Source organism: Phacochoerus africanus, chromosome 10 (assembly GCF_016906955.1).
Source record: "Phacochoerus africanus isolate WHEZ1 chromosome 10, ROS_Pafr_v1, whole genome shotgun sequence".
Taxonomy (NCBI): domain Eukaryota; kingdom Metazoa; phylum Chordata; class Mammalia; order Artiodactyla; family Suidae; genus Phacochoerus; species Phacochoerus africanus.
The window spans coordinates 84892757-84913431 of NC_062553.1; the positions used below are offsets into that span (position 1 = coordinate 84892757).

The window sequence follows — 20675 nt, forward strand, 5'->3', positions numbered from 1 at the left end:
TGATTTTTGTATGTGTAGGGGTTAAGATTCACTTTTTATCACAAATGGGTATATAATTCCACCAGTATTATTTAGTTGAGAGGTTGCTTTCTCCCCATTGTTTGACATTGTCAAACTTGTCATAATTGTATAATTAGTTGTTATAATTCATGCAGGTTTGTTTCTGGACTCTTTTTCATTCCATATATCTGTTTGTATGTTTTGGTACAATGTATGTTTTTGTACAAAATACACAGTTGTTAATTACACAAGCTGTACAATACATTTGCTCTCTGGTCATTCAAGACCTCGTTTTGTTTTTCTTTACTATCACCTTGGCTAATCTTAGCCCTTTGCATTTATGTATAAATTTTAGCTCATAAAATTTAAATTAAAAAGAAAAACTACTGGGATTTTGATTCTGAGTATACCGAATACCTAGATTAATTTGAGGAGAATTGATATCCTTATTATATTGTATTTCCATTCTATAATCATGATGTATCTCCGTCTTTTTTTTTTTTAATCTGCTTTATTTAAGTCATGTTTTACGTGTTTTTGGTGTCAAGATCATGAGCATTTTGTTAGGTTTATTCTAGGGTTATTTGATGTTTTAAATTCTATTTTAATAATGTATAATTTCTATTTTTGTTGTTGGATGGTAGCACAATTGATTTTTGTTCAAGGATCCTAATTTAGTAACTTTGCTAAATTTACTAATTAAATAAAACTAATAATTTTTCTGTAGACCCGATATTTATGATTTATTTGGGCTGCATCCGTGACAGATGGAGGTTCCCTGGCCAAGGACTGAATCCAAGCTGCACTTGCAACCTACACCAGATCTTTTAACCTACAGCGCCAGGCCAGGAATGGAACCCACTCCTCTGTAGAGATGTGAGCTGCTGCATTCAAATTCTTAACCCACTGTACCACAGCAGGAATTCCCCCAGTATTTATTTTAATTTTAAATCTATTTCATTACTCATTAAAAGAAGTGGATTTTAAATTGTTGTCTCTATTATTTTCTTTAAAATATAATTATCACTTTTATTTTTAAATATTAACTGAATAGTAGCATTAATTGATATCCATAATAAAAAGAAAAGCTGGACTCTAGATGAACATATAGGAAGGCATGTTAGCATTTCAGTAGGTGCTAGAAAAATTGGAATTATTGCCTCTGGTCTGTCCTCACCTGCATAATACTCTTGAATAAATGAGGCTGCCATTCTGGTCTTAGTTTCCTCATCTGAAAAATGATGACATAAGACTAGATACCTTCTAGTGCCTTTATATTGGGGGTAGGTGACTTGGACAACTTTGGGGTCAATGGTTGTGCTTTCAGATTTTCCCTTTTATTCTCCGCTTCCCCTCATGGTGACAGCGGGAGGCAAGGTACCTCTTATGATCTCATTGTGGGGAAGGGTAGTAGAAGGGGCCAGGCTCACCCAGCACTCCCTGTCCCCTGCTCAGGGCCCCTGGGAACTTCTGTCTCCCTGGGACACTGCACATTGGCTGTGAGGAAGATGGGATCTGTCTCAGGTTCATGTCTTTAGGCATGTCCCTCCCTCCTTGAAGGCCTCCAAACGGCTCCTACATCGTGTTAGATGCTGAGTGCGGGTTTTCTCAGAGCTCTCTCCAGTCTGTGCTCTGAAGAGTGGTCTGTTAGTCCTAATGCTCCTCTTACCACATTCATGTGGGGGTTGAAACTAGAGAAGGGACACAATGACCTGATGCTGGACCCTTTCCTCTTCTGTCTTCTCCATTCAGCCCTTGCACCGGGGTGTACCTTCTCCATAATCCTTTACATCATAACATACATTTACATCATAACCACTCTTGACACTGCAGAACTCTGTGATTTGGTTCTCTAGGTCTGACCTCAAAGATGTTAATGTCCACTAAGATCGTATTTTTAAAAATCCTATTTTCTCTAAGGAAAGCCTTCTATATAAGACTGTTGTCTTGCTGTGGATCCAGAATTCTTTCTAGATGTCAAACTCTAAACACCATTCTTATTTTAATTATCCTGTAACAAACCTAATTCTCCTTGAGGCAAGTGCCACCCCCGGTAGAAAGGTGAGGTCAGACATAGAAAAATGCAAAAGCATTACATGCGGATATATTTGCAAATAATAGCATCCTTGTTATAGGATGGCCTATCATTTCTCCAGTTTACCACCTCTCTCTGCCTCTTTCCTACCTGACATACTGGTTTGTCCAAATATTTTTTTAAAATTGCCCAACGATAAGGATCTGTTATATTATCCAATTTCTATCATACGACATGCCTCCTAGTTACATGGTCATTTCTGTCTGTGTCTTTGTCTTCATGTGGCATTCTCCTCTCTGCCTGTGTTTGTATTTCTATCTCCTCTTATAAGGACCCCAGTCATATTGGATTACGAGTCTATCCTACCCCATGTAATGTCATCTTTTTTTTTTTTTGCCTTTTATCTTTTCAGGGCCATACCCGCGGCATATGGAGGTTCCCAGGCTAGGGGTCCAATCGGAGCTGTAGCCCCCGGCCTACGCCAGAGCCAAGGCAACACGGATCCGAGCCACATCTGCAACCTACACCGGATCGTTAACCCACTGAGCAATGGCAGGGACCAAACCCGCAACCTCATGGTTCCTAGTCAGATTCATTAACCGCTGCCCCACGACGGGAACTCCCATGTAATGTCATCTTAATTTACATCCCCACTTGCTTGCCTGCCAGTCTTAGTCTTTCCAAGTCCTTCTCTTTTGTAAAATTCTTAGACTAAACAGGACCAATGGTCAGCCAGCATATACCTGTCCTGCTATTCTGGTTAAATTTTAAGATTATTTTTTTAAATGACCTTTTCCTGACTGCACAATACTCTTCCAATTCTTTTTGTTGCTTCAGCACAGTGTCTGGTGTTTAATGATGGTATTTTCATGAGTTACTTAAAACTATTGTCTACAAATGTTTCCTCCACTTATCTGTGTTTTTCTTGAGTCCTTTTTGTTTACTATGGTTTCTCTCAAGTCTGTTATAGACCCTCACTTGAAATAGGGGCTCACCAGCTGTTTTCTCAATTGGATTGAGTATTCACAAGAGCAGACAAGGGTCAGTTGCTTTGAAAGAATCTTGAAGTATATCCCAATTTCTTGGAGGACATCTTTAAATTAAAATCCTCAGCAAAGTCCAGGGAAGCCACTGCAGCGGCTGACAGCTCACTCATTTTCCTGAAATGCTGTTTAATCTTTTTTGCCTTACCTGCCAAGACATTTAAAACAAATTACTCTTTATTTCCTTTGCCATCACAGAGTCCGATTAATATACGAGCAAATTAAGTAATGTCCAGTATGGTATGATTTTTAATTACTCCACCATATGGCTCATTGGAGTGATGATTTTCAAAGGGGTAGCAAGATTTTTTTTTTTTAAAAGGAGAACAATGATAATAATAATAATGATTTCATAATTATGTTAGCTAACATTCTCTTGTTCTTTATATATATATGTCATTTTCTCTCTATATATATGTCTTCTTTATATATATATATGTGTGTATATATATATATATATGTCATTCATTTATCCTATCCATTCTACAAAGTAGGAAGAACTGTCATTCTGATATTACAGATAGAAAAAGGATGGTACAGAGTTTACTTTCCTTGGCTAAGTTCACAGAGCTGCTAAGATGTCGCAGTGTCATTTGACTGTTCTTATAGTGACTGTGATAGCCAATTAATCAACATTGCTTTTAACTGTTAACATTTCTTCAGTCAAATAACTTTCTTAAGGAGTGAATTTAAATTCTTACCTATCTATGTGACAGTCCTTTCTGGAGAGCTGTTGCTCAGACTTGAATTTCTTATCCTCCAATCTGAACATTCAGATAATGATGCAATAAAATCTTTTATGGGATACTCCTCAAGATGGTTATATGCTAAGGGAGGGGATAAGATATATTTTCATAACTTTTGACTCCTCTAAAGTACTTTCCTCCTTGGTACAGCATAGAAAGGCTCTGAAATTGCCTCTCATAAGTAGAGTAATCTGCAATTATTTACGGAGTCATCTCTCGATGTCTCATTTTATCATTTTTGTGGAAAGACAGAATTGAAAACCACCCAAACTTTCATGATTTTTAAAACCCATACTTACTGGGGGAGGGAGGGAAGTACCTTTAGATAATTGCAAATTCCCTCTCAGTCAGTTATATTGGTCTTGCCATGGATTACATAGTATCTTTTGCAATGATTGAAGCTAATGCTTTTCTTTGTTCCTGGGTTAGCCTTGTTCCCCTGTAAGAAAAGAGAGCCAAGCAAAGCAAAGGGCTGAGGTTCTGCTGCAGTCACCCGTGTTCTCCACCGCAGGGGAGAGGGGACCTTTGGGGAAGTTATTTGGCATTTAGAGCAAGTGGTTCCCAAGGCAGCTGCTGAATGGAGCTGAATATTTTGTTATGTGATTTTCTTCTCTGACCTTTATGACTAATAAATCTCTTTAAGAAGCATTTAAAGAGTAAAAAAAAAAAAGTTGTTTTTATTAATCTCTTTTCTTTTTGCCCACAGAACCTAAAGAAATGGTGTTACCTGGCAAGAGATCTGCTATCCTTTATGAAAAATCCAGCCAAGGTAATGCTTATTTTGAATTGATTTTTTAAAAATCTGTTTAACTCTGATACATTTGACTGTTTAATTTTCTTGATGACTGGTTTTGAGCTATTGAGTAATCCATCAAAAAAGTAACTCATTATCTGAAAAGTAGAAGGAATGATTTTTGATGACTACTATATATCGGAAATGATCGGTCAATTTTAAAATATATACTAGCTTAGGAGTTCCTGTCATGGCGCAGCAGAAATGACTCCAACTAGGAACCATGAGGCTTCGGGTTCAATCCCTGGCCTTGCTTAGAGGGTTAAGGATCTGGTATTGCTGTGAGGTGTGATGTAGGTTGCAGACAAGGCTCAGATCTGGCATTGCTGCGGCTCTGGCGTAGGCTGGCAGCTACAGCTTCGATTATACCCCTAGCCTGAGAACCTCCATATGCTGCAGGTGTGGCCCTAAAAAGACAAAAGACAAAATAAAATAAAATAAATAAAATAAATACTACCTTAAAACATTGTGGATAATGGTTAATTTTCTGACACTACACTTGGATTTATGTTAGTGTATGAATAGGAATTTTTTCAACTTTTAAAATTTTATTTATTAAACTACAGTTGATTGTGGATAGGCTCTTGACTAAAAGATTGTGTTCTCTTTGTAGATAACTGCAATTAATGTGTTATACTTACAAATGATGGACATTAAGGGAAATTAGATTCTTGTCATGGTACAATAATAAGATTTTACTTTTATTCCAGCATTAGTTAGATGGCTTTACATGTTGCTCTTTGCTCTTGTTGCAAAAATTTTCAGTGCAGATTCCTAGAAAACTTCAGGCTTTACGAAGATACCCTTACACAAAACATGTATTTTCTCTGGAGAGATTGAATTCGATCGTACAGTTGTTGAACAGCATGCCTGATTATGTTCAACAGATTGCACATTTAGTTGCTAAATTTTCAAATTGCTATGTGATTTATTTACATATGTTGGCCTAAGAATATGAACATTCATGCAAATATTGTAATGACATATATGTGTAGACAAAGTGGAGCATAGATGCAGATATAAAATGTGTGTGTGTTGTATGATTTATGGATAAAGCAGCTGTCTCAAAGGAGTTTTTAATAGAAAAGTTCCTGAAAGGTTAGAATCGCGATGGGAGCTAAACCCATCTATCACTGCTGTCCACTTATATAGCTATGAAGATATGATTTCACTTTATGCAAATGAACACACATACTGGATTTGCTGAGATGTGTATCAGGCTGCATATTAATTGTGTTTTATTTTTGACAAATTGTTGAATTCCTAAAAAACAAGTGAGTGCTGAAACAAAAGAAGCAGTTAAATTTAATGGGCATCGGCAGCAAACTGGTTTCTGAACTTTAATTTGCAGTTGAGCAAAAACAAATTGTTGGGTTGAATTACAGACAGGAGGGTTTCTCCTTATTTCTTCAGAGGAGGTATAAACCCCTCAAGGAAGTAGCTTCTCTTCTTTAAAGGGAATTTTAAATTGTAGGCACTCTATACTTAAATGATAATGCAAAATATAAAGTGTTTTTAAGTGGTTAATGAAGTCAATTGAGGGCTTCCTTTGCCATAGAGCTGTTAGCTGTGACTCCCCAAGGAGAGATGTTATAACAAGAACGAATACTTAGACAATATGTGCAAGGGCTTGAAGCTGAGCTCTGTGATTCAGGCGGAGGGAGATGAATGGTAGGAAAGTGCTGGTTGAGGGGGAATCAATGGGAGATGACACTGGGTAAAGCCAGAGCAAGAAGCTCACTGAGTGAGTGGAGCTAATGAAGAGGGTCAAGGATCCCTGTCCTTTAGAATAAAAATAAAGGATGACGGGAGGGAGCACAGACCATCTGGGCATTCATGTGAATTTTTTCTTTTTTCAGGATATGTGTATACTAATATGTTCAGTCTTATCAGGCTTTTATTTCATGTGTTTAAGAAATGGATAAACTTACTCCAAATGATCATAGTGAAGAAGGAGTTGGGATGAAAGAGAGAACCTCCCATTAACATGGCAGAGAGTTCACTACTGTGTACCTAGAGTCACAAGATTTGCTTCTACCCAACATGCAAATAAAGGGCCAGTTCTGGATATAGGCAGAGCAAGCACTTTGGTCCGGTAACAGTGCCGAAGAGATTATGCTCTTGGATGCTGGTGTTTAGGTGGAGGTTGGGAGTGGGATGTGGAGGACTAACTGGAGTGTTCATATCATTACCTCTCTAGGTTGGCCCTTTGAATTCTTTGAGGTAAGGGTGTTTGCAACTTCGCAAAAAATTCTGTTGAGAGTTCCCTTGTGGGTCAGTGGGCTAAGGACCTGATGTTGTCACTTCTGTGGCTCCCGTGGCTACTGTGGCGTGGGTTCCCTCACTGGCCCTGGAACTTCTGCATGCCCTGAGCACAGCCAAAAATAATAATAATAATAAATTAAAATTTTTTTAAATTCCTTTTAATAAGACAAAGAATGCTAATGTGATTCTCTGTCTCTATTATCCTAAATGTGATATATGCATGTAAATTTCAAAGTTAAAGTAATGGACATTCAAGATATACTAGTGAAGGTGCTGTTTTTAGATACATAGGACCATTCAGCTTTTCTCAGTTGGCCATGATGACCTAACATACTCATTTTATGTACCATTAACTCCGGCGATGGGGCTTGGAGAGCAATCTATTGGCTTAACAGGCAGTTTTGTGTGTGCAGATACCCGAAAGTTCTACATTTGACTTTATTTTATTTTACTTTTTTGTCTTTTTAGGGCCTTGCCCATGGCATATGGAAGTTCCCAGACTAGGGGTTGAATCAGAGCTGTAGCTGCCGGCCTACACCACAGCCACAACAGCACGGGATCCAAGCCATGTCTGTGATCTACACCACAGTTCACGGCAATGTCAGATCCTTCACCCACTCAGCAGGGCCAGGGATTGAACTCTCATCCTCATGGATACTAGTCAGATTTGTTACCACTGAGGCACCGTGGGAACTCCTACATTTGACTTTCTTCAAAAGGGTTTTAGGATAAGTTTTCATGTGGCATCTCATTATGTAAACTTATTGATTCTGTTAGTCATAATCTTCTTAAATTTTGTCACCCCCAAATAGAGGCAGGTTAAAATATCCTGCTCTTTTCCTAGTCAAATTATGGGCAAAAATAGACTTGTATTCTGTTCAGTTTTTCCACAGGTTTATAGGTCCTAGAAAGAGATTGAATTTCAATTAAGAAAATTTCATGTTTATAATTTATTTTTATTATATAGGAATATAATAAAAGTTTTATTATAATATAAGTTTTATTCTCACATATATTTAATTTTCCTGTAGGAAAGTAGAATGATATAGCAAAGATTCAGCAATTTTTTGATGTACTCTAGGTTGAAATCTAACCTTAGTATGAACACATTTTTGAGAATTGAAAATAAACTGTCAGAAGGCTAGTGTACAGTGTTCTTTATGTTGTAGGGCACTAAGAAGTAAGTTATACATGTATCGTTTAGAGATTGGTTTCCTTGCGGCTTATTGTTATGGCTGTAGAACATTTTGTAGATGTAACACATGTCGAAGTCTTTTATAGAGGATACAATTCTTTTGATATTTTAAGAGCTTATTGCAAATTATATTTTATATTATTTATTACAAAATACTATAAAGCAACAATGGAAAGTAAAGCATCAAATTTGCAGTTGATTAACAAGTTAATGACCATAAACTTAAGTGCGAGTTAGGAATACCTCTATACATGTGATGAAAGTGTGACGTAATTGTCACAATGCCCATAGGATATATGCAATGTTTTATAGAGCAAGAGCTCTAACATCCGGCAAACATGCTCCCAAAGAAAATTTAAACTGAAAGCCAGTGAATAAACCATTGAAGACTTTCATGGAGAAGAGAGTAAAACCTAATTCTTAAAGAGGACTGTGTATGAGGAAGAGTTATTATGAATTTCCCCTTTTAGTTTTATGATTTTGTCATTTGCAAAAATACGAAGACATTCTTTACTCGAGTATTAGATTCTGTGAGATACTCTACCTTTTTAAAACTTTAAAGAAAACTCCCAAGACTATAAGCTGTAGCGTTGTCAAGAATTGTCTCCTGCTAATATTCAAGTTCTTATGTTGATTCTCCACCTGTGTTTCTTACCGTACTTGTCTGTCTCATACTCCACCTCATCCCCTAAACATTCTTGCTGTTCCTTATGCTGAAAACTCCGCTTGGAATGCACAGTCTTTTTTCTTCCTTATTCCAAAGCCTTCATAACCTTAAAATATCTCTTTAGGGAGCCTTCTGTGTTCTACATCATGCTACAAGTATTTCTCTTCCTTAACTCATATTCATTCAGTAAAGTAACCTAGATACAGTATCTGTCACATTGTCATTGATTTCTCTGCATTGCTATATAATAGTTCTCATGTGTGCATGGATTTATATACATATGTATATGTACATATGTATAACTTTTTGTGTGTAAATGTGTATACACAGACACAGGATTTATTTTTCCTTCAGTGAGATTGTAAAAAAGATTCTTCTGTCATCTACTTTTAGTCCCACATGTGAGTGAAGTAGACAGGCTTTGAATGAATGAGCTTCTCGTGTCTCTAAGATTTCCATTGAACGAATATTTAAACATCCAGAAGATGCCTTTGTACTATGAGAATTATAATTTAGCAATGTTTTGTATTATTTAAACATTGCTAAATTAGGACCAACTTGAGAAGCTCTTCTCCCTTTATCACATCTTTTCAATGTGAATAAAATCTAAATTCAACTGTACCAATTTATAGAGCAAATAATTTCCAATTATGAACATACACTCCCTTAACCAAAGGGATATTACCCAACTTAATCACGCACTGGCTTTGTGCTCCTTTGCACATGTCATGGGAGAAAAATCTAACCTGAACTACTCCACAAAGGCACTTTTGCCTAAAGAGCAAAACAACACTGCCTATATAACATACCTTACATCAGAATCAATAGGGGGAAAGTTCTATTGTAATTTGCCACCTTATTCATTTATTCATTCATTCATCGATTTGGTGTTTACCTCTTATACTCACAAGTGCTTTCGTGGGAGTGGGGTGCGTGCCGAACTTGTCTTGCTCTTGTTCTGCACACACACATCCCTTGTTTGCACATACCTGCATATGGATAGAGGCTCTAGAGTAAATCTTTTTGCTTGCCTGTAGAAATTATCTCTATGCTTCTTATCATTTTTTACATCAATCTCAATTTCATCGTTCATGTGGATGGTTGGAAACATTAAAGCAGTCCCTGATAACTATTTTAAAATTTTCAATAAATATTGAATCTCATGCACAGGGATTTCATGACCGTTTTTTGAAAGTTTTATTGAAGTATAGTTGATTTACACTGCTGTGTGAACTTCTGCTCTATAGCAAGTGACTCAGTCTTATGTTTTCATATTCTTTCCCATTATGATTTATTATAAGCTATTGAATATAGTTCCCTGGGCTATACAGTAGGATCTTGTTGTTTATCCGTTCTATAATATAATAGTTTGCATCTGCTAATCCCAAACTCCCAGTCCATTCCTCCCTTACACCCTTACACCCCTTGGCGACCACAAGTTTGTTCTCTGTATCTGTGGGTCAATTGTTATTTCATAGATAGGTTATTTGTGTCATATTTTAGATTCCACATATGTGATATCATGTGGTATTTGTCTTTTTCTGTCTGACTGACTTCACTTAGTATGATAATCTCTAGGTCCATCCAAGTTACTGCAAATGGCATTATTTTATACTTCATGACCGTGTGAGCATGTGTGTTTGTGGGTATGAATGTGAATTAACATATCTCAGCTCTATAATCAAGTCTCTTTAGACCACGACCCTGAAAGTACCTAAATGCTAGGTGTGGAGTTTGGGGAAGGGCTCTGGTTATTTGGGAAGTTGAGATAAAATTAGGACTACTGAGGTTGGGGCAGAGCCTTTGGGAATTGGGGCAATTCCGTAATGGACTAAGCATTTTGGGGTACTCAGTTCTCTTAAGGCTTTAACAGATGTGTTGGTTTTAATTTCTTCAGTTTTGTAGCAGTAGCATTATTTTGGAAGGGGAAGCGAGTCACTGGAGGTAGAGTGGTGTGAGCAGAAGCAAATAATTTGTAGCATAGAATGTCCACTAGACTTTGCAAGACATATGTTTGTGGTACCTCTTTCCCCTCTCTCTGGATATACATTTGTGATACATTTAGCATTGAAAAAATTGTGCCACTAGATGTCAGCAGCAACCTCCTAGGGTTCCCGTGGCCTTCATTTGTGATAAAATTGGTACTTTATTAGAACATCTTATCTGAGAATAGCAAGTACTTATTTTGAACATTCAGAATGAAAGTGGATTTTTTTCTGAGATATAAGGAGGAAGATTACAAACATCAAAAACTATTTAAACATTTTAAAACTGCTTTTTGTTCACAGGTGACAAGTTACTCTTACTTCCAGTATTCTCTCTACCAGTGAGATGGCATGAAGAAATAGGTGTGAGGCTGAGTAATTTGTCACAAATTGTACCTGATGCCAGAGCTTGACATTTCTGTTTTAATGCTTTATGATTCATTTATGTTGTGATTGCATGACTATTTGTGCTTTGGGCTTGTTTCATGCTGTTTTTGCAGAAGCATTTTTGGAGCAACAGCTTATCAGAAGGTGGTGTGGTATTAATTTTTCAGCACCCACATCTGTGCACTGTTTACTTAGTAATGTCTAAACTTTCCCGGATCTGTGCTCTGTTGTTACAAGCGACTCAGAATATTTTGATAGATGCCAAGGAGCATTATGGGCGTTTGCTCACCAGTTGACAAACAACCTAGAAATATGAAAAAAAAAAAAATGCTGTTTCCATGAATTGTAACACATAGAATTGTTTAGTCCCTAAAAGAGCAGGTAAAAGTATCTTAAATTTTTTTTCCAGAAAGTAATAAGAAAATTGTGATATCAGCCAATGTTCAGTAGATACTAGTAACGTTATTTTAAATAATGCAGTTATTATCTGGTCACGTCAGGTTCACATTACCAGAAATATTCAGACTAATCTGTTGGATTTTAGTCATCAGTTGGATCTCACTCTTAGGTGATTGACTATGAGTTTTTAAATGATTAGGAAAAAGGTAAAGTTGTTCCCCTTTCTCTTTTTTCGAAAAATTCTTTCAATGCATTTTTAAAAATACCTTAAAAAATGCCTTAGCAAAAGTTAGAAAAGACTTCCTCTTTTGTTGTTGTTGCACCTGTGGCATGCAGAAATTCCTGGGCTAGGGATCAAATTTGAGTCACAGTAGTGACAATGCTGAATCTTTACCCACTAGGCTACCAGGGAACTCCTAACATTTCCTTTCCTGAAACCAGTTTTATCAAGGAAAATACTAATGTATATGTTATACCCTTATCACTTTTAAGATTTTTAAAAATTGTTTTAGTGGATGCAGTGAGCAGACTAACTCAACTAGTACATAGGCTAAAGAAATACTTTCTTTCATATCAAAGTTGTTATATTTGAGAATTATTGTTTTGCTTTCATAAGATTATCAGTAAGTTTTGTATTTTCTGTATCTCTGTTTAGAACTGTTCTTGAAAAAAGAGTTAACCGGAGTTCCCATTGTGGCTCAGTGGTTAATGAATCTGACTAGGAACCATGAGTTTGCGGGTTTGATCCCTGGCCTCACTCAGTGGATTAAGGATCTGGCATTGCTGTGGCTCTGGCATAAGCAGGCAGTGCAGCTCCCATTAGACCCCTAGCCTGGGAACCTCCATACGCTGCAGGTGCAGCCTTAAAAAGACAAAAAAAAAAGAGTTAACCAAGATTTTCTCCACGACTGTGATTGTTATTCTTTAATTATGTTAGTAGGTGATGAGGTAAACATTTGAAATCATGCTGCCATTACTTGGCCCATGTAATTTCCTGGCGCAGAGCAGGTGCAGTGAGTAAGTGTGTTAATAAATGGAAGGTGTATTATTAGCCAGATGTTCAGTTAAGGCACTCCTGGCATTGAAGTTGGTGTGGAAGCACACAGCTTGCTAGCTCTGGAACAGCCATCCCATGCTTCCAGTACTTAACCCTCCAGAATAAGGTCAAGGCTGGTGTGTGACCAGGGCACCTGTCCTCAGCCTGTGACTTTCTTCATCATTTGCAAATAGTTCAATGACACAGATGTACATGAAGTATTTTGAGTTCGAGATGCTGCCAGTTTCAAACAAACTGTTTTAGCTCCACATTAGGAAACTACCTCCCACTTCCATATGCACCAGCGCGTTTCTCCTCAACATGTTCATTTGCCTGTGCGTTGACGCGGATTAAATTATACAGAGGGTCAAGTTCCCTTTGGGCGGTTCCAGACATCTGAACAACTCAGCCTAACATTCAATGGCCACTTTGCTGCTGCTACTGCCGCTACTGCTGCTGCTGCTGCATCCCGGATCCTTCCAACCTCATTTCCATCTGATTTCTCAGCCAGGAGTGACTTCAGAGCCCATACAACCTGGTTGATCCCCATGCCTGTGTGATTGACTTATTCCCACTTTGATGACTTTGCATTTACTGTTACTTTCTTCTCCCCTCCATGACTTCCTTATTCTTCATTTCAGAGAGCAGGATGTAGCAGGGACATTTCTCAGGAGCCAGATGGCCTGCATTCAAATCCCAGGTTGCTGATTTATTATTAGCTTTTTGCCACCTGACCTTATGCAGGCTACTTCACCCATGGGATCTCATACTGCTGTCTTCTACAAAACTGTTAAAGAAATAGACTTAAGTAATTAAGTGAGTTAGTAGTAACTTAGGATATTAACATTAACTTAAAGTAGATACTGGCATATAGTTGGTGCTTAATTAACTATTAATTTCATTAAGGAAGTCTCAAACTTCACTTCCATAAAATTTAGTTTCAGCACACTTAGCATTCTTCATACAATGATTATTAACCTCATTGATCTGTATTTGCAGCTCTGCCTGTCCACCCTGCCAGTGCTTTTATATTTGACAGTCTACACAACTTGGTATACTATTGTCCACTTCAATAAGTAAGAGAATAATACTTACCATAGGGTTATTCTGAAGGCAAAATTGGAGAACGAGGGTTATGACAAGATTGGTCATAACTATAATTCATCCTGCTTTTGTTATGTATAAGAAATGGAACTAGGAGGCTTACTTACCTTGAGTGATCACATAACACTGTACATGTGTTTGGCGAGTGATGGCCGAGGAGGTGATGAATTCACCTTTAGAATTATTGAGGATGGCGAGATGGCAAAACGAAATCAAACAGGAATGGAAATATGGAACTGAGTTCAAAAGAGAAGTTACTACCTGAGATGGAGTTTGGAAAGTTATGGAATTTGCCTGAAGCTTTCTAAGAGGATGAACAACTCGTCTGAGGGAGTACAGACAGGGAAGATTGTTCATGAAAGAATGCCACCCCGCATACACTCACCACACATACACACACATACACACACACTCACTGATGAGAGGAGTGAAGCTCATAATCATGTGCTTCTCCAGTTTTTATAAAGATAAGGTGTATAATAATGTTTTCTTGGAGTTAATGCATTAAAATCCCACAGTTGAAAATAGCCTCAGACATAAAATTATTATGTCTGAAAATACTAGGACAGATAAAATTACTCTTGTTCCAACTTATTTTTTTAGGGCTGCACCTGCAGCATGTGGAAGTTCCTAAGCTAGGGATCCAATAGGAGCTACAGCTGCCAGCCTACACCACAGCCACGACAGTGCCAGATGCCACAGACTGGAGCTGTATCTGGGACCTACACCACAGCTTGCAGCAACACCAGATCCCCAACCCACTGAGCAAGGCCAGGGATCAAACCCGCATCCTCAAGGATGCTAGTTGGGTTCTTAACCTGCTGAGCCACAACGGGAACTCCCTCTTGTCCCAACTTTTGAACTAATATAAATATTGCTAACAATGACAATTAATCATTTGATTAGAATGTTACTGTCTATTTTTCCTGAAAGGAGTTGGGTGTTGATCCAATTGGTGATACAATAGCTGGGTGTAGATCAGATATTGATAGATCTTTGTACAGGATGTGTGAAGGGCTTGGAGATCATGATCGTGGAGCTCGTTTTTACTGCATTGGCAATAAACAACTCATTTTCCATTCTTAGGCTATGCTTAGCTTTTGAGGCTTGTTCTTACTAATTCGTTAAAATTATTAAAAACGTGATAGATTGGTATTCTGCGTTAACTCTCACAAAACTTGTGGTAGACATCTCATTTTCTTCAGGAAGCTGGGAAACACATTCATTCTATGTGGTACTGGCAAATTATGGATAATAATAGAAACTATTTATTGACTGCTTATTTGATGCCGGGCACTGTTCTAAACACAGTGTGGAGCATTAGGGCCTGCTCTTATCTCTGTTTCAGTTTTGTCCTTCATACTGTGGAATAAACACCCAGTGAGCAAAGCTCATTGGCACAAGTCTGAAGATTGTCTTGGAGGTTTACGCGGCTCTTAGCTGGGTTCGTTCAGGCCTCTGCCGGCAGCTGGAAACTCAGCCGTGGGCTCGTTTTGCTGATCTTGGCTGGGTTCTTTGATGTCTCTGTGATCTTGGCCAGGACAAACTGGCCGGTTTGGCTTTGCTGTATGTGATCTCTGTTCCCTTAAGAGTCTAAACTGAGCTTGTCCTTCTAGTGGTATCAGAGTTCTGAGAGAAAAAGAGCAGAAATGCTAAAGAGTCAGAATGAACACAGAGCCATTTCTGTTGGCCAGCTTGGAATAAGGAGATGGGAGAATAGACTCCACCACTGGATAAAAGGAGTCAACAAAATCACATTGCAGTTGGTTGGTTACAGGAGAGTGGAGAATCGGGGTCGTTTTTACCATCCATTTACCAGAATATCCATTCCAAATGTAGGAAAACTGAAATGCAGTGAGGTTAAATAACTCACTGCTGGGGTGGACTTGAGACCTTCAGCTGGCCTATTAGGGAACATCATTTCCCAGGACCCAAGACCCAGTGATTGAACAGGAGTAAATAAATTAATCTAAGCCCTTCCATGAAATTTGCTATGCAAGAGAAAGTTTCTTCCTTAAGTGTCAAAAATTATCAAGATGTTGACTTAGAGTTGCCAATAATCTTTCCTCCTGTCATCTGGAGAGGATAATGAGCCAGTTGAGGGGAAAAGGGAAAGACAGACAGACAGACAGACACACACACACACACACACACACACGCACACAGACAAGAAACAGAGAAGAATAAGTGAGTATCAGAAAGATGCAATTGTATTATTTGAGCCAGTTGATCCAGCCGTGCTTGAAACTTGAAGCTTACTGGTTTCTTAATACATTTCTATTTTGTTATCAGTTTGGTCTGACCAAGGTTTCTATCCTTGGACACCTAAACTAGTTTATCTATCAGTGATGGATTATTTTTCAAAAATGGCTGTAGCAATGTATCTAGTCTGCATGTTCCTCCTGAACCTCCTTGGCTCTCCCTACCAAGAAGTGAAGACGACTTTCCTTCCTCTTGAACTTGAGTGGCTTCGAGTCTGCCCTGATGACATAGCAGTACTGCAGAAGTGATGCTGTGGGATTCCCAAGGCAGGGTCGTATGGAGTAGACAGAATCCTCCCGACCTTCATTCTTCCTGGACCCTTTCCCTTGGAACCCAGTCACCGTGTTGGGAGAAGCCTAGGTCTCGCGGAGTAGCCAGGGTGTTTTGGCGAGAGCCTCAGAGCCAATAGCCAGCATTGTCTGCCAGCCCTGTGAGGAAACATGCCTTTAGATAATCCCACCTCTCAGCCTTGGGACATTTCCGGCCATGGTGAGTGGAACAGAGATGAGCTCTTCCCCATCCCCGCCATGGGTCCTGTGCAAGGTGCCGATTCATGAGCAAAACAAATGTCATTGATTCAAGGGATTAAATTTGGGGATAGCTCGTTAGGCAGCTGTGGAAATAACTGCGGCCCTACCATTACACGCTTACCCTGTAGCTCCTTCTCAGGACTCTTTTTCTTACTAAAACATATGCCAGACCCTGCCCCCACCCAGTGACTGCCATTCCACTTTGACCCATGCCTTTATTCAAACTTACTTTGACTTGCCAAGCAGATGTGGACATTTTTTATCAACACTTGTTCCCCACCCCTCCCCTGATCCCCACTGACTTCCTGATGTATGGAATCGGAACTAGTTGAGGAAGATGGGTTTGGGCTACCCGTGTTGCTCTATGACCCTAATAAAAGGCTAGGAATCCTGATCTGATGAATTCTACTTCCATTTTCTAGTGCTATGCTGTTAAGACGGTGGCCACCAGGCACTTGTGATTATTTATAGTTGAATTCATTAAAATTAAATAAAATTGGCCATTCAGTTCTTTAGCGATACTAACTACATTTCAAGTGCTCGAGATTTAAATGTAACTACTGGCTAACGTACAGAACAGTGCAAGGTCATAGAACATTTCCATCATCTCACTATGGTCTTTTTTGTGGTTGTTCCTTAAGTGATTATTTAAAAACATTTTATTGAAGTCGAGTTGACTTACAGTGTTTCAGGGGTACAGCAAAATTTCAATTATGTGTGTGTGTGTGTGTGTGTATGTATATTCTTTCTCAGATTATTTTCCATTATAGTTTATTTATTATTGAGATATTGATGAGATATTGAATAGAGGTTTCCCTATTCACTGTGTTCTTTTGAATGGTGCTGCTCTGATATGCCACTTACACATGTGGTCCGAGGCTATAACTCCTTCAAAGACTGGCGTGCCATGGCAAAAATCTTAAGGCTCTGAGCAGAGGTCTAAAGGCTCTGGTCTCTGTCTCCTAGGTGTGAGCTCCAGGAGAGGGTAGAGATATAAGAACCTCTGCTCTAGTTAATAAGGTTACGCTTTGTCTACATTCACATGGAAAGACTGCTTTTTGTAACCTTCCCCGCCTTCTTCCCTAGCCCCTGGATGTGTGGATAATGGTTTATTTTCTGGGCTACATTAGATGCCTTTCTTTAGTCCTACCTGACTTTCAGAATAATTCAATTCACAGAAGTCATCCTAGTAACAAAAGTTGTCCCTCTGAAAATACCGGGGGGCTCTGTTCTCCCAGTAGAGAGTCCTCATGAGCACTAGGGGCTTCGGTGGACTTGAAAGTGAACTCTGGCTGTGGAGTGGTTATTACTCCCTTAGAAAAGAAAAAGAATAACTTCCAGGCAAAAGGGCCTTTATTCTCCCAAGGTGTACATTTTCTTGAAAGCTTGTTTATTGATTTTCCTGGTAACAACTGAGCTTGCAAGCTTTAAAAGGAAAAAAAAAAAATAGAAGCAGAGAAATAATATCAATGACCAACAAGTTTATTCATCAGCTTTGTCTCATTTGTAGTCAGTCATACAGGGCTGTGAAATGAAATGTACCACATGCCCCAATCCCAATTTAATTCTGGAGGCCGCAGAATTTAGTCCATCAAAAGGGAAAGCAAATACTTAAGCTGTCAAGCAAAGGTCCGTTGCCATTATAAAAGGGACGGTGCCTGAATCAATAACATTGTGTAAGGAAGGTGCTGAAAGTGGGGTGAGCAGAAGGAAACTTGGCTGCTCAATGGGATGGTACTGGGTACAAGTAGAATGGTGTTGACTTTGATTTCTAATCAGTCATGGACATTGCCTGAAATAAACTTCACTAGCATTGGTCCTATGGGAAGACATCTTCTTCAATTTCTGATCCATGTGATAACCCTTTTAAAAAGTCCTATAATCAGGTAATTTTGGAAAATGCTGAATTTTATATCTCCCTCCTGTAGTTTTATGACACACATTAGAATATTAGTCTCTGAAAATCCTGCTGTAAAGAAACCTGTTTAACTTTGTTTAACCCAGCATTTCCCCAAATTGGTGGCCCATGGAACCTTTATACTTTAATGTATTTTTATGTAATGCTCTCTGCATCCAGAGAGATGGTTTCAATGAAGCACAGTTTGTGAAGTGCTGCTTTTGAATGAAACAGGAATTCCCAAGAATGCTCTCTTTATTTATTTTTTTCATACTTTATTATTATTTTTTAAGTTGCATGGCTGTTCTCGCAGCAATGGAAGTGCCTAGGCCAGAGATGGAATCTGAGCCACCGCTATGACCCATGCTGCAGCCGTGGCACTACCGGATCCTTTAACCTGCTGCATCAGGCCAGGGATTGAATCCTTGCCTCTGCAGTGACCCGAGTCACCGCAGTCAGATTCTTAACCCCCTGTGTCTGGTTGGGAACTCCAGGAGGGCTTGATCTATGACATACAAGTTACCTGTTAAGAATGTCACTGTAGCCATTAGCATCTGTCCATGCAGATTAACTCTCCTCAGTCAGAAGGATCCTAGGACCCTGATGGTGGGAGAGGCCATGACGTGGGATGTTTTCTAAAGCGGGCTGTTTCAGGAGGGTTCCTGGGGAGTCAGATGATGGCCAGCCAACTCTGGAAAGGTCTTTTCTGAGGCTGTAGACGTTCAAAACTGTGTTTCTGGGAAGGTCAGTTTTCAAAGGCATCAAAAGGTGGATGATTAGGTGAAGGCAATTTTACTAGCTCCTGTGACTTCAGATAGTGTTCAGTCACTCCTTACCCTTTGCAAATATCCATTTCTCAGAAGAGTAGATCGCTGTCGCCACCTCTGCTTTCTTACCATCCATTCTCTCTTTGACCTGGAACAATTTTTCATTCACTCTCTCATTCCAGTAAAACTGCTCTTTCTCAGATATCAGGGTTTTTTTTTTTTTTTTTCTATTTTCCAAATTCAGAAAACTCTTCCTGGATGAACTTATTGTCTCTATGATTTTGGATTCTACCTAACTGCCCTTAAGTTCCATATGCCTATCTCCAGCCCAGGGCACTGTTCTGAGTGTCAGAATTTATTCTCTCAGGCATCTCAAACCTACATCCAAAGTTGATCTAAACCTTGGGCTCTAAACCTCTTCCTCCTGTGGATCATTGGAAGAACCATTATTCACCTTGTCACCCAAGCCAGAAACCTGGGAGTCATCCCCGATCCCCCCTTTTTGCTCTTCCAACCTCCCTCCCCACAATCCATTACCTTTCTCAAGGAATTGCCTCTCCCTCGAAATCCAAATCTCCTCCCATGCCGTAGGTTCCAGAGTCAAATCACAGCACTTCTACTTAACATCTGGGTGATCTTGAACAAGCTTTCTAGTTTCTTATGTCTCAATTTCTTATCTGTTCAATGGGGATAATGGTAATGCCTAAGTGAGTTGTAAGCTTGTGAAATGAAATGGGTATAAACTAGGGAAGCAGAGAGAAGATTGCATTGATTAAACTGACTTTTTTGGAGGAGAAAGGTACTTATTTATTAATAGGGGAAATTCTTAATGACTTAGAGTTGTTATAGGAGCAACTGTCTTTTAAAATGCTATGGTAGTAAATTAAAAAAATAAGGCTGTGATGTGGTTATAATTCATGGGAAAATTATTTATTAATTGTTTTCTCCTTTCATGACAAAATTATGGGCTATTGGCAGGAAATAAAAGGAATTGAACTATCTTTACCACCCTTTGTGCCAAAATTGATTGTATGTTTGATGAAGTAGATAAAAAAGAAGGACCTTAATCCCTAGGACATTTGTATTATCTGTTCAACCAGGGTGTTGTGAAGATGTCTGCATCTTATAGGGTTAGCCAGTAGGAACACTGCTGACAGTGTCACTTGCTTATGAATTTCAGGCTATTTCCTATAAGTCTCTTATTTTTTGCATACTAGCTAAATGCCCTTTGAAATCATATTACACATAGAGAACGTAGTGCACAGTACAGTGTGGGAGAGTTGCAGAGTTATGTGTACTCAGGCCGACCACTATCAAAATAAGAATGCACGACTGGGAGTTCCCGTCATGGCGCAGTGGTTAATGAATCCGACTAGGAACCATGAGGTTGCGGGTTCGGTCCCTGCCCTTGCTCAGTGGGTTAACGATCCGGCGTTGACGTGAGCTGTGGTGTAGGTTGCAGACGCGGCTCAGATCCCGCGTTGCTGTGGCTCTGGCGTAGGCCGGTGGCTACAGCTCCGATTCAACCCCTAGCCTGGGAACCTCCATATGCCGCGGGAGCGGC

At 39.1% G+C, this 20675-nt stretch overlaps 1 protein-coding gene across 5 annotated transcripts in view; it reads left to right on the top strand.

Annotated features, from left to right (window-relative positions):
* Nucleotides 1-20675, top strand: part of INPP4B (inositol polyphosphate-4-phosphatase type II B) — a 694433-nt gene that overhangs the window by 118497 nt on the left and 555261 nt on the right. For all 5 annotated transcript variants that reach the window (XM_047798897.1, XM_047798899.1, XM_047798894.1 and 2 more), the window contains exon 2: nucleotides 4531-4593. The gene's annotated coding sequence lies outside the window, so the exon portion shown is untranslated. The remainder of the gene's footprint in view (nucleotides 1-4530; nucleotides 4594-20675) is intronic.